Raw genomic sequence first — 14327 nt, forward strand, 5'->3', positions numbered from 1 at the left:
TGGGACACATTCATCACTGGGACTGCCTGTGTCTGGGACACCTTCATCACTGGGACTGCCTGTGTCTGGGATACCTTCATCACTGGGACTGCCTGTGTCTGGGACTGCCTGTGTCTGGGACACCTTCATCACTGGGACTGCCTGTGTCTGGGACACATTCATCACTGGGACTGCCTGTGTCTGGGACACCTTCATCACTGGGACTGCCTGTGTCTGGGACACCTTCATCACTGGGACTGCCTGTGTCTGGGATACCTTCATCACTGGGACTGCCTGTGTCTGGGACACCTTCATCACTGGGACTGCCTGTGTCTTCATCACTGGGACTGCCTGTGTCTTCATCACCGGGACTGCCTGTGTCTGGGACATCTTCATCACTGGGACTGCCTGTGTCTGGGACACCTTCATGACTGGGACTGCCTGTGTCTGGGACACCTTCATCACTGTGACTGCCTGTGTCTGGGATACCTTCATCACTGGGACTGCCTGTATCTGGGACGCCTTCATCACTGGGACTGCCTGTGTCTGGGATACCTTCATCACTGGGCCTGCCTGTGTTTTCATCACCGGGACTGCCTGTGTCTGGGACACCTTTATCACTGGGACTGCCTGTGTCTGGGATACCTTCATCACTGGGATTGCCTGTGTCTGGGATACCTTCATCACTGGGACTGCCTGTGTCTGGGATGCCTTCCTCACTGGGACTGCCTGTGTCTGGGAGACCTTCATCACTGGGACTTCCTGTGTCTGGGACACCTTCATCACTGGGACTTCCTGTGTCTGGGACACCTTCATCACTGGGACTGCCTGTGTCTGGGATACCTTCATCACTGGGACTGCCTGTGTCTGGGACACCTTCATCACTGGGACTGCCTGTGTCTGGGACACATTCATCACTGGGACTGCCTGTGTCTGGGACACCTTCATCACTGGGACTGCCTGTGTCTGGGACGCCTTCCTCACTGGGACTGCCTGTGTCTGGGACACCTTCATCACTGGGACTGCCTGTGTCTGGGACACCTTCATCACTGGGACTGCCTGTGTCTGGGACTGCCTGTGTCTGGGACACCTTCATCACTGGGACTTCCTGTGTCTGGGATACCTTCATCACTGTGACTGCCTATGCAGTAATCATGTGCCTATGAACCAGAGTTATACTGTTAGCACTGAGGCGGTGTGCCCTAGCAGGAAGTCCACTGTGTGCAGCTCACCCTGCACTAACATAAATAACCTGAGCACCTCTGCTAAACTTTCCAGTAAAACAATAAAAACAAGCAAGCATCCCAGAAGAAAAGTGTTCAAAATAGCCCACGTTAACATATGTAGCTTAAGGAACAAGGTTCATGAAATCAATACTTTTCTAGTAACAGATGACATTCATATTCTGACAATCTCTGAAACTCACTTAGATAATACCTTTTGATGATACAGTGGTAGCAATACAAGGTTATAAGATCTACAGAAAATACAGAAACGCAAAAGGTGGAGGTGTGGCTGTTTATATTCAGAACCACATTCCTGTAAACCTTAGAGAGGATCTCATGTTAAATACTGTTGAAGTAATATGGCTACAGGTTCATCTGCCTCACCTAAAGCCCATTCTGGTGGGAAGCTGCTATAGACCACCAAGTGCTAACAGTCAGTATCTGGATAACGTGTGAAATGCTTGATAATGTATATGATATCAATAGAGAGGTATATTCTCTGGGTGATTTAAATATTGACTGGCTTTCATTAAGCTTCAAACTGTAACCAGTGCCTGCAACCTGGTTCAGGTTATCAGTTAACCTACCAGGGTAGTTACAAATAGCACAGGAATGAAATCATTGATCACCTCTTTACTAATGCTGCAGAAATTTGCTTTAAAGCAGTATTCAAATCCATTGGATGTAGTGATCACAACATAGTAGCCATATCTAGGAAAACCAAAGATCCAAAGGCTGGGCCTAATATAGTGTATAAGAGGTCATACTATAAGTTTTGTAGTGATTCCTATGTTGTTGATGTAAAGAATATAAATTATGTTGGTCTTGGTGTGTAACGAGAAGCAACCAGACGCTGCACTTGACACATTTATGAAATTGCTTATCCCAGTTACTAATAAGCATGCAGCCATTAAGAAAATTACTGTAAAAACTGTTAAATCCCCGTGGGTTGATGAGGAATTTCAAAATTGATTGGTTGAGAGGGATGAGGCAAAATAAATGGCAAATACAGTGGGGAAAAAAGTATTTAGTCAGCCACCAATTGTGCAAGTTCTCCCACTTAAAAAGATGAGAGAGTCCTGTAATTTTCATCATAGGTACACGTCAACTATGACAGACAAATTTAGATTTTTCTCCTCCAGAAAATCACATTGTAGGATTTTTTATGAATTTATTTGCAAATTATGGTGGAAAATAAGTATTTGGTCACCTACAAACAAGCAAGATTTCTGGCTCTCACAGACCTGTAACTTCTTCTTTAAGAGGCTCCTCTGTCCTCCACTCGTTACCTGTATTAATGGCACCTGTTTGAACTTGTTATCAGTATAAAAGACACCTGTCCACAACCTCAAACAGTCACACTCCAAACTCCACTATGGCCAAGACCAAAGAGCTGTCAAAGGACACCAGAAACAAAATTGTAGACCTGAACCAGGCTGGGAAGACTGAATCTGCAATAGGTAAGCAGCTTGGTTTGAAGAAATCAACTGTGGGAGCAATTATTAGGAAATGGAAGACATACAAGACCACTGATAATCTCCCTCGATCTGGGGCTCCACGCAAGATCTCACCCTGTGGGGTCAAAATGATCACAAGAACGGTGAGCAAAAATCCCAGAACCACACGGGGGGACCTAGTGAATGACCTGCAGAGAGCTGGGACCAAAGTAACAAAGCCTACCATCAGTAACACACTACGCCGCCAGGGACTCAAATCCTGCAGTGCCAGACGTGTCCCCCTGCTTAAGCCAGTACATGTCCAGGCCCGTCTGAAGTTTGCTAGAGTGTATTTGGATGATCCAGAAGAGGATTGGGAGAATGTCATATGGTCAGATGAAACCAAAATAGAACTTTTTGGTAAAAACTCAACTTGTCGTGTTTGGAGGACAAAGAATGCTGAGTTGCATCCAAAGAACACCATACCTACTGTGAAGCATGGGGGTGGAAACATCATGCTTTGGGGCTGTTTTTCTGCAAAGGGACCAGGACGACTGATCTGTGTAAAGGAAAGAATGAATGGGGCCATGTATTGTGAGATTTTGAGTGAAAACCTCCTTCCATCAGCAAGGGCATTGAAGATGAAATGTGGCTGGGTCTTTCAGCATGACAATGATCCCAAACACACCGCCCGGGCAACGAAGGAGTGGCTTCGTAAGAAGCATTTCAAGGTCCTGGAGTGGCCTAGCCAGTCTCCAGATCTCAACCCCATAGAAAATCTTTGGAGGGAGTTGAAAGTCTGTGTTGCCCAGCGACAGCCCCAAAACATCACTGCTCTAGAGGAGATCTGCATGGAGGAATGGGCCAAAATACCAGCAACAGTGTGTGAAAACCTTGTGAAGACTTACAGAAAACGTTTGACCTGTGTCATTGTCAACAAAGGGTATATAACAAAGTATTGAGAAACATTTGTTATTGACCAAATACTTATTTTCCATCGTAATTTGCAAATAAATTCATTAAAAATCCTACAATGTGATTTTCTGGAAAAAAAAATCTCATTTTGTCTGTCATAGTTGATGTATACCTATGATGAAAATTACAGGCCTCTCTCATCTTTTTAAGTGGGAGAACTTGCACAATTGGTGGCTGACTAAATACTTTTTTTCCCCACTGTAAGTCTGGCTGTACAACCAATTGGCAAATTCAGAAATCATGTGACTAAACTGAATAAAAAGAAGAAGAAACAAAGATAAATAAAGAATGATAGTAAAAAGCTTTGGATTTTGGGCAAAAAAGCAAACTCAGCCCCATCCTTCATTGAATCAGATGACTCATTCAGCACAAAACCCACTGATATTTCCAACTACTTGGATTGTTGTCTATCAACAATGACAAGCCACCAGGGTCTGACAACTTGGATGGAAAATTACTGAGGATAATAGCGGACGATATTGCCACTCCTGTTTGCCATATCTTCAATTTAAGCCTACTAGAAAGTGTGTGCCCTCAGGCCTGGAGGCAAAAGTCATTCCTCTACCTAATAATAGTAAAGCCCCTTTTACTGTCTCAAATAGCCGACCAATCAGGCTGTTACCAACCCTTAGTAAACTTTTGGAAGAAATGGTGTTTGACCAGATACAATGCTATTTTACAGTAAACAAATTGACAACAGCCTTTCAGCATGCTTATAGGGAAGGACATTCAACAAGCACAGCACTTACGCAAATGATGATTTGATGAGAGAAATTTATGATAAAAAGATTGCGGGGCTGTTTTGTTAGAATTCAGTGCGGCTTTTGACATTTTCAATCATAGTCTGTTGCTGGAAAAATGTATATGTTATGGCTTTACACCCCCTGCTATAATGTGGATAAAGAGTTACCTGTCTAACAGAACACAGAGGGTGTTCTTTAATGGAAGCCTCTCCAACATAATCCAGGTAGAATCAGGAATTCCCCAGGGCAGCTGTCTAGGCCCCTTACTCTTTTCAATCTTTACTAACGACATGCCACTGGCTTTGAGTAAAGCCAGTGTGTCAATGTATGCGGATGACTCAACACTATACACGTCAGCTACTACAGCGACTGAAATGACAGCAACACTTAACAAAGAGCTGCAGTTAGTTTCAGAATGGGTGGAAAGGAATAAGTTAGTCCTAAATATTTAAAAAACTAAAAGCATTGTATTTGGGACAAATCATTCACTAAACCCTAAACCTCAACTAAATCTTGTAATGAATAATGTGGAAATTGACCAAGTTGAGGTGCCTAAATTGCTTGGAGTAACCCTGAATTGTAAACTGTCATGGTCAAAACATAATGATACAACAGTAGCTAAAATGTGGAGAAGTCTGTCCATAATAAAGCGCTGCTCTGCCTTCTTAACAGCACTATCAACAAGGCAGGTCCGACAGGCCCTAGTTTTGTCGCACCTGGACTACTGTTCAGTAGTGTGGTCAGGCAGGAACTAATGGGGATTAGGTCCAGTCGTATGGTCAGGTGCCACAAAGAGGGACTTAGGAAAATTGCAATTGGCTCAGAACAGGGCAGCATGGCTGGCCCTTGGATGTACACAGAGAGCTAACATTAATAATATGCATCTCTCTGTCTCTCAATCTCTCTGGAGATTGTAGAGTAGGCCAGAAGGCTAAACTGAAAAACCTAACCTCGATCAAATAAAACAATGTCGGAGCCGCAAAAGTACAAGGATGTGCAAGGATGTGCATGATTCCGGAAGAAAAACAGTACTGCCACCAAACGTACACATTATGGGATAGCTAAAACAGCCCCATCAACAGCTCAATCAAAACAGTCCCCCTCTTGAACTTAGTTTTCTTCAGTGGGGTTTATCGGCGGTTGGCATCCAACGTTATGGCGCATTACCGCCACCTTCTGTACTGGAATGTGGACCAGATACAGGGAGAAACTAAATCCTACCTGCCAGCCCCGTTTCTCTTTAAAAATATAACAAAAATATTTGAGACTATATCTAATGACGTTCTACTCAATATACTCTTTAAACTAACTTCCTGTATCCCTTTCTCCCTCATACTAGATCTCAGCCTCTCTCTTTCCCTCTGATACTGCCCACACTGTACTGCCCACATGCTCCACGATCTCTGTTTCCTGACAATAATCACACTTTCCTGTTGGATGCTTTCCTATCACATTTAAGGTCTTATTCAACTGGCTGTGTCCCACCCTTAATCTAGTAAAAATAGCCTCCTCTCTTCTGACCCTTCCTGCTGTCCTCCCCGACTTTCCTCTGTACTTGAAATAAATGCCTTCCCTTATTATCGCTATTCCACTGCTCCTGCCATCTCTGCACCATCACTGTATATATCAGTCTTTTTGCCTCTGCCTTGCTCATTGTAACTACAACATCAACGTCCCCACTACTAAGTGCTTGTTTAGACAGTACATCAACTGCCTCGTTCCCCTCCACCACCACATGGGCTGGGACCCAAGTAAATCTTATCTGTATACCCATCTGTTTAATCCTGCCATGGGTTTGTAGCACCTCATACAGCAGGTCTTGTCTACTACATTGGCTAAAGGACTGGAGACTCATTAACACTGCACATGAATCAGAGCAAATAACTACTCTGTCTGGCTTAACTTCCTCCACCCACTGCAAGGCCAACAGTATGGCCATCAGCTCCACCCACTGCAAGGCCAACAGTATGGCCACCAGCTCCGCCCACTGCAAGGCCAACAGTATGGCCATCAGCTCCACCCACTGCAAGGCCAACAGTATGGCCATCAGCTCCACCCACTGCAAGGCCAACAGTATGGCCACCAGCTCCGCCCACTGCAAGGCCAACAGTATGGCCATCAGCTCCGCCCACTGCAAGGCCAACAGTATGGCCATCAGCTCCACCCACTGCAAGGCCAACAGTATGGCCACCAGCTCCGCCCACTGCAAGGCCAACAGTATGGCCACCAGCTCCGCCCACTGCAAGGCCAACAGTATGTCCATCAGCTCCGCCCACTGCAAGGCCAACAGTATGGCCATCAGCTCCGCCCACTGCAAGGCCAACAGTATGGCCACCAGCTCCGCCCACTGCAAGGCCAACAGTATGGCCATCAGCTCCGCCCACTGCAAGGCCAACAGTATGGCCATCAGCTCCGCCCACTGCAAGGCCAACAGTATGGCCACCAGCTCCGCCCACTGCAAGGCCAACAGTATGGCCATCAGCTCCGCCCACTGCAAGGCCAACAGTATGGCCATCAGCCCCGCTGTATATACAGCCAGATGATCTGTAATACGTTTCCTGACTTCCACACCACATTCCTGCACTACAAATGCTGACCCAGTGCGTCCTGTCCTTGGATCTTTTGAACCATCTGTGTAAATGGCCACAGAATCCTGATACACAGTTTCCAGACGTCTCTTAAAGAAATCAGCTGGATCAACCCCCTCCCTATCTTTCTGTAGTCTCTCTAACACTTCTAGATCAACTACTGGAGGCGGGAGTAGCCATGATGGATTTACAGGAATAACTACCGTTGGACTAAACTCCCTTCCATACAGTGAGGGAAAAAAGTATTTGATCCCCTGCTGATTTTGTACGTTTGCCCAATGACAAAGACATTAGTGTGCTCCTAATCTCAGCTCGTTACCTGTATAAAAGACACCTGGGAGTCAGAAATCTTTCTGATTGCGAGGGGGTCAAATACTTATTTCCCTCATTAAAATGCAAATCAATTTATAGCATTTTTGACAAGGGTTTTCCTGGATGTTTTTGATTGTATTCTGTCTCTCACTGTTCAAATAAACCTACCATTAAAATTATAGACTGATCATTTCTTTGTCAGTGGGCAAACGTACAAAATCAGCAGGGGATCAAATACTTTTTTTCCCTCACTGTACAGTCCCATCTCCTTCGCCTGGGTATTACCCACCCACCCAAAGCTTGTGTTCTGTCGTCGCTCATGTTCCCAGCATGCCTGTAAAATCCCTTTCGCAGGATGAGTCACCCCATGTCCTAATTAATTCCCAGCTGCTGTCTCCTAATCTGCAATGGCGTATCCCCCATCTCCACCTGTAGTGTAGCCACTGGGGAGGTCCGAAACGCCCCACAACATATTCTGAGTCCTTGCCCCTGTATGACATCTAGCCTTGCCAGTGAGGTCCGGGCTGCCGAACCATATGCTATACTGCCATAGTCTATTACAGATCAGATCAATGCAACATACATGGTCCTCAATGAGGAACGCCCAGCCCCCCCACTCCTTCCCCGCCAGACAGCGCATCACATTTAGCACCTTCTTACACTTTCCCACCACTCTCTCAATGTGTTCTGCCCAGGTCAGTCTAGTATCAAAGTATACCCCAAGGAACCTGAAGGCCCCCACCCTCTCCAAGTTTCTCCCATATAACCTCAAGAATACCTCATCTCACACCTTCCTCCTGGTAAAAAAAACACTGATTTTTCTCTACAGAGAACCTGAATCCCCACATTAATTCCCACTGCTCTACCTCATCAATTGCTTCCTGTACCATCCTGACTATGTATGGCACATTTCTTCCCCTCTTCCATAAGGCCCCATCATCTGTAAATAACCACCTCCCTATATCCGGCCGTACCTGAGAGTAAACTCCCCCTCTTGAACTTCTTCTTCTTCTTCTTCTTCTTCTTCGATGAGGTTTAACGGCGGTTGGCATCCAATAAATGTTGCATTACCGCCACCTACTAGACTGGAGTACAACTCCCTTATATATTTATATAAATAAATACCCTACCATCTAACACTACACTCACGAATTCAAAAATATTACTAATAATTAACCCCACCCATCTCCACTGTTTAAATACACTCACTCCTACCTCATGCCCTCAACCTGAATTGATGGGACATCACACCACTTAACACTCCCTGTAACTCTTCTGCTGTCAAGTCTCGCACACCCAAATACCTCTCTGCAGCTGCCACCACAACCTCAATTTTCTGCAGTACAATTAATAACCATTGCTATAAACGCTAGCACCCAGTGGGTTGAATAAACTTGGTTTGAGCTTTTCCTCTTGTTTGTTCAGAACCGAACAGTAGGTATGGAGTTATTTTCTGCCCGTGCGTTCTCATTTCGACGTCAAACCCACCACTGGTGTGCGTGGTCAAAGAGTTATATTTTCATGTCATCCAACAAATGTAAACACCTGGAGTTTTGGCACTTGGATTGGAACCGGTGCTTTGGTCAGATGACATGAAAATAGAGCTCTTTGGCCACGCACACCAGTGGTGGGTTTGGCATTGAAATGAGAATGCATATGCAGAAAAGAACCCCATACCTACTGTAAAATATGGTACTGGATCTTTAATGTTACGGGGCTATTTTGCATCCACTACATGGAACCCAAACGGGTTCATTCTCTACATGCAATCAAAAAGGGTTATTCAAGGTGTTCTCCTATGGGGACCCTTTAAGGTTCACGATAGTACCTTTTATCTTGGAGTGTAGCTGTGGGGCTGTAGCTGTGGGACTGTAGCTGTGGGGCTGTAGCTGTGGAAGTGTAGCTGTGGGGCTGTAGCTGTGGGACTGTAGCTGTGGGGCTGTAGCTGTGGGACTGTAGCTGTGGGGCTGTAGCTGTGGGTGTGTAGCTGTGGGGCTGTAGCTGTGGGACTGTAGCTGTGGGGCTGTAGCTGTGGGTGTGTAGCTGTGGGAGTGTAGCTGTGGAAGTGTAGCTGTGGGACTGTAGCTGTGGGACTGTAGCTGTGGGAGTGTAGCTGTGGGAGTGTAGCTGTGGAAGTGTAGCTGTGGGACTGTAGCTGTGGGACTGTAGCTGTGGGGCTGTAGCTGTGGGAGTGTAGCTGTGGAAGTGTAGCTATGGGACTGTAGCTGTGGGAGTGTAGCTGTGGAAGTGTAGCTGTGGGACTGTAGCTGTGGGACTGTAGCTGTGGGGCTGTAGCTGTGGGACTGTAGCTGTGGGAGTGTAGCTGTGGGAGAGTAGCTGTGAAAGTGTAGCTGTGGGACTGTAGCTGTGGGACTGTAGCTGTGGGACTGTAGCTGTGGGGCTGTAGCTGTGGGAGTGTAGCTGTGGAAGTGTAGCTGTGGGACTGTAGCTGTGGGACTGTAGCTGTGGGAGTGTAGCTGTGGGAGTGTAGCTGTGGGGCTGTAGCTGTGGGAGTGTAGCTGTGGGGCTGTAGCTGTGGGGCTGTAGCTATGGGGCTGTAGCTGTGGGACTGTAGCTGTGGGACTGTAGCTGTGGGGCTGTAGCTGTGGGTGTGTAGCTGTGGGAGTGTAGCTGTGGGAGTGTAGCTGTGGAAGTGTAGCTGTCGGACTGTAGCTGTGGGAGTGTAGCTGTGGAAGTGTAGCTGTGGGGCTGTAGCTGTGGGACTGTAGCTGTGGGAGTGTAGCTGTGGGAGTGTAGCTGTGGGGCTGTAGCTGTGGGACTGTAGCTGTGGGACTGTAGCTGTGGGACTGTAGCTGTGGGTGTGTAGCTGTGGGGCTGTAGCTGTGGGGCTGTAGCTGTCAGACTGTAGCTGTGGGACTGTAGCTGTGGGACTGTAGCTGTGGGACTGTAGCTGTGGGAGTGTAGCTGTGGGGCTGTAGCTGTGGGGCTGTAGTTGTGGGTGTGTAGCTGTGGGGCTGTAGCTGTGGGGCTGTAGCTGTGGGACTGTAGCTGTGGGAGTGTAGCTGTGGGGCTGTAGCTGTGGGAGTGTAGCTGTGGGTGTGTAGCTGTGGGGCTGTTGCTATGGGACTGTAGCTGTGGGATTGTAGCTGTGGGACTGTAGCTGTGGGGCTGTAGCTGTGGGTGTGTAGCTGTGGGAGTGTAGCTGTCGGACTGTAGCTGTGGGAGTGTAGATGTGGGAGTGTAGCTGTGGAAGTGTAGCTGTGGGACTGTAGCTGTGGGAGTGTAGCTGTGGGACTGTAGCTGTGGGGCTGTAGCTGTGGGGCTGTAGCTGTGGGAGTGTAGCTGTGGGGCTGTAGCTGTGGGAGTGTAGCTGTGGGGCTGTAGCTGTGGGGCTGTAGCTGTGGGGCTGTAGCTGCAGGAGTGTAGCTGTGGGAGTGTAGCTGTGGGACTGTAGCTGTGGGGCTGTAGCTGTGGGTGTGTAGCTGTGGAAGTGTAGCTGTCGGACTGTAGCTGTGGTAGTGTAGATGTGGGAGTGTAGCTGTGGAAGTGTAGCTGTGGCACTGTAGCTGTGGGAGTGTAGCTGTGGGACTGTAGCTGTGGGACTGTAGCTGTGGGGCTGTAGCTGTGGGGCTGTAGCTGTGGGAGTGTAGCTGTGGGGCTGTAGCTGTGGGGCTGTAGCTGTGGGGCTGTAGCTGTGGGAGTGTAGCTGTGGGACTGTAGCTGTGGGACTGTAGCTGCAGGAGTGTAGCTGTGGGAGTGTAGCTGTGGGACTGTAGCTGCAGGAGTGTAGTTGTTGGAGTGTAGCTGTGGGAGTGTAGCTGCGGGACTGTAGCTGCGGGACTGTAGCTGTGGGACTGTAGCTATAGCCCAAGAGACATTTCTCTGTCTAATTCATTCTGTTATCTGAAAACCAGGGATTGTCCCTTACACTGATTCTAAATGTCTTCACAGGGTCATGATTATCAACCAGGGATTGTCCTTTCCACTGATTCTAAATGTCTTCACAGGGTCATGATTATCAACCAGGGATTGTCCTTTCCACTGATTCTAAATTTTACATTTTTACATTTTAGTCATTTAGCAGACGGTCTTATCCAGAGCGACTTACAGTTAGTTAATACATATCTTCTTTATTTTTTTACTTTGTTATAAAAAAAAATCTATTTTTTATTTTCTGATTTATTTTTTTAATTTATTTATTTTTATTATTATTATTTTTTTTTTATACTGGCCCCCCGTGGGAATCGAACCCACAACCCTGGCTTTGCAAACGCCATGCTCTATCAACTGAGCTACATCCCTGCCGGCCATTCCCTCCCCTACCCTGGACGAATTGTGCGCCGCCCATGAGTCTCCCGGTCGCGGCCGGCGGCGACAGAGCCTGGATTCGAACCAGGATCTCTAGTGGCACAGTTAGCATTGCGATGCAGTGCCTTAGACCACTGCTTCACAGCATTGTGCTTATCACAAATGGACACACATTTCATTTACAAAAAGTCAACATCGGGAATCAGACTTACTCTGTCCATATTATGGAACAGATCATGCAAGAATGCGTGTGTGTGTGTGTCCATACACACTTGCCGACACACAATACACACAATACACACACAATTCACACACAATACACACACAATACACACACACAATACACACACACACACACACAATACGCACACCCACAATACACACACAATACACGCACAATACACACACACACACACAATACACACAACACACAATAAGAAAGCTACACTGCCAAGGCTTTCATTTAGAGCTCAGATCCTCCGCACAACAACTCCCCTTATCATCCTGGGACTACATGTTCAGAATGATGAGGACAACATAGTAGGTGTAAATGCCCTGCTGATGGGCCCTGGTCCAAAGTAGTGCACTACATAGGGAATAGGGTGCCATTCTCTGGTCTAAAGTAGTGCACTATATAGGGAATAGGGTGTCATTCTCTGGTCTAAAGTAGTGCACTATATAGGGAATAGGGTGCCATTCTCTGGTCTAAAGTAGTGCACTATATAGGGAATAGGGTGCCATTCTCTGGTCGAAAGTAGTGCACTATATAGGGAATAGGGTGTCATTCTCTGGTCGAAAGTAGTGCACTATATAGAGAATAGGGTGTCATTTGGGACGTAGCCAGGGTGTTGCATGGAGCAGCCAATCAAATCAGCAGGACATATTTCTTCCTACTATGTATGTAAACACACACAATCACAGAGCTATGGAACGTCAACAAACAACCAACTCTTTCGATAGCAGCATTTCTGCAACAACGATTTCTGGACAGGTATTTGGTACATTCTACTTTTAGAGAATATATGGTGTGGCCTACTTGACGTGTTCTTTTAGAGAATATATGGTGTGGCCTACTTGACATGTTCTTTTAGAGAATATATGGTGTGGCCTACTTGACGTGTTCTTTTAGAGAATATATGGTGTGGCCTACTTGACGTGTTCTTGTCATTCTCAGTGGGGTGGCGCCGTTCCTCCTGTGGTATAAAAACGACTTTACTTCCCGTCTGTTTTACCCAAGGGCTTGGAATCTCTCCCAAGGGGACATTACCACCAGTCATTTCTTTTACACTCTTGTGGAGCATTATTGGCTTTTTCTTTGTGTTTTCTCTGTTGGTGCCTAGGGGAGGAGTCAGTTAGCTGAGTGTAGGGGAGGAGTCAGTTAGCTGAGCCTAGGGGAGGAGTCAGTTAGCCGAGCCTAGGGGAGGAGTCAGTTAGCCGAGCCTAGGGGAGGAGTCTGTTAGCCGAGCCTAGGGGAGGAGTCAGTTAGCTGAGTATAGGGGAGGAGTCAGTTAGCCGAGCCTAGGGGAGGAGTCAGTTAGCCGAGCCTAGGGGAGGAGTCAGTTAGCCGAGCCTAGGGGAGGAGTCAGTTAGCCGAGCCTAGGGGAGGAGTCAGTTAGCCGAGCCTAGGGGAGGAGTCAGTTAGCCGAGCCTAGGGGAGGAGTCAGTTAGCCGAGCCTAGGGGAGGAGTCAGTTAGCCGAGCCTAGGGGAGGAGTCAGTTAGCCGAGCCTAGGGGAGGAGTCAGTTAGCCGAGCCTAGGGGAGGAGTCAGTTAGCCGAGCCTAGGGGAGGAGTCAGTTAGGACTAGGGAGTGTACCAGTGCAAGCAGGCACAACATGTGCCACAGTATTCAATAAGGCCTGGATAAAGTAACAGGATGTTGTTAGACTGAGAGGAAAGACCGCGGGCAGTAAATAAACATGCTATACACAGGACTATATAGATTCTGAGGGATTCCATCCTCCTTTACAGCAGCCAACACTTGATTTGAGGGGGTTAGTATGAGGTGCTTCCAGAATAGTCTCCCTCTTCTCCCCAGTAGAAGTCCAGGTAGTCTCATATATCCCAGTGATCTAGCTCATAACGCTTCCCCTTACAGACAGCTCTATGGTGGCCCACGTATCCTAGCAACAGCCTTCTCAACAGGAGGGGACAGCCTTGTGTGGATGCCATTGTAACACACACACACACACACACACACACCTTCCCCCATAAGGGGGGGCCAGTATGAAAAATGTATGCACTCACTAATTGTAAGTCGTTCTGGATAAGAGCGTCTGCTAAATGACTAAAATATCCCCCCCCAAAAATAAGGTTCTAACAGTCTTTTTTTGTTGTTGAAAAAATACAAGTAACTTCTTAGAATTCTAAACATTTTGCCATGGCTTACGGCGTGTTCATATGCTATTTGGGGGAGGGCTTGAGGGCCCCTCAGCATTGCCGGGGCCTGTGTTCTGCGTCACTGCTGCTACTCAACATAAGCCACTGAATACTGAACATAGGTCCTGGCGTTGTCCTATTTTAGTTTTGAATGAGTTGAATGCCTTTTAGAACATTTGACAGTAAGTGTAGCCTACAGTACACATCAAGTATCCTTCCTTTCAGAATAGTACCCCGGAGCCCACAGACAGCAATGACGAAAGTGGTCCAAGACAGTATAAATGACAGCACTTGAAATAGCTTGACCTGCCAGTCCACTCGCCCACTACTAGCCTACAGCTGAACTTGTCTTATCAGAGAGCAGCATTTCAGCACCACAGGTCAGGGACAGCTCCTTGTTTCTAAGGAAAATCTAGAGATTGA

This window comes from Coregonus lavaretus, assembly GCF_964263955.1.
Source record: "Coregonus lavaretus genome assembly, contig: HAP1_SCAFFOLD_482, whole genome shotgun sequence".
NCBI lineage: Eukaryota > Metazoa > Chordata > Actinopteri > Salmoniformes > Salmonidae > Coregonus > Coregonus lavaretus.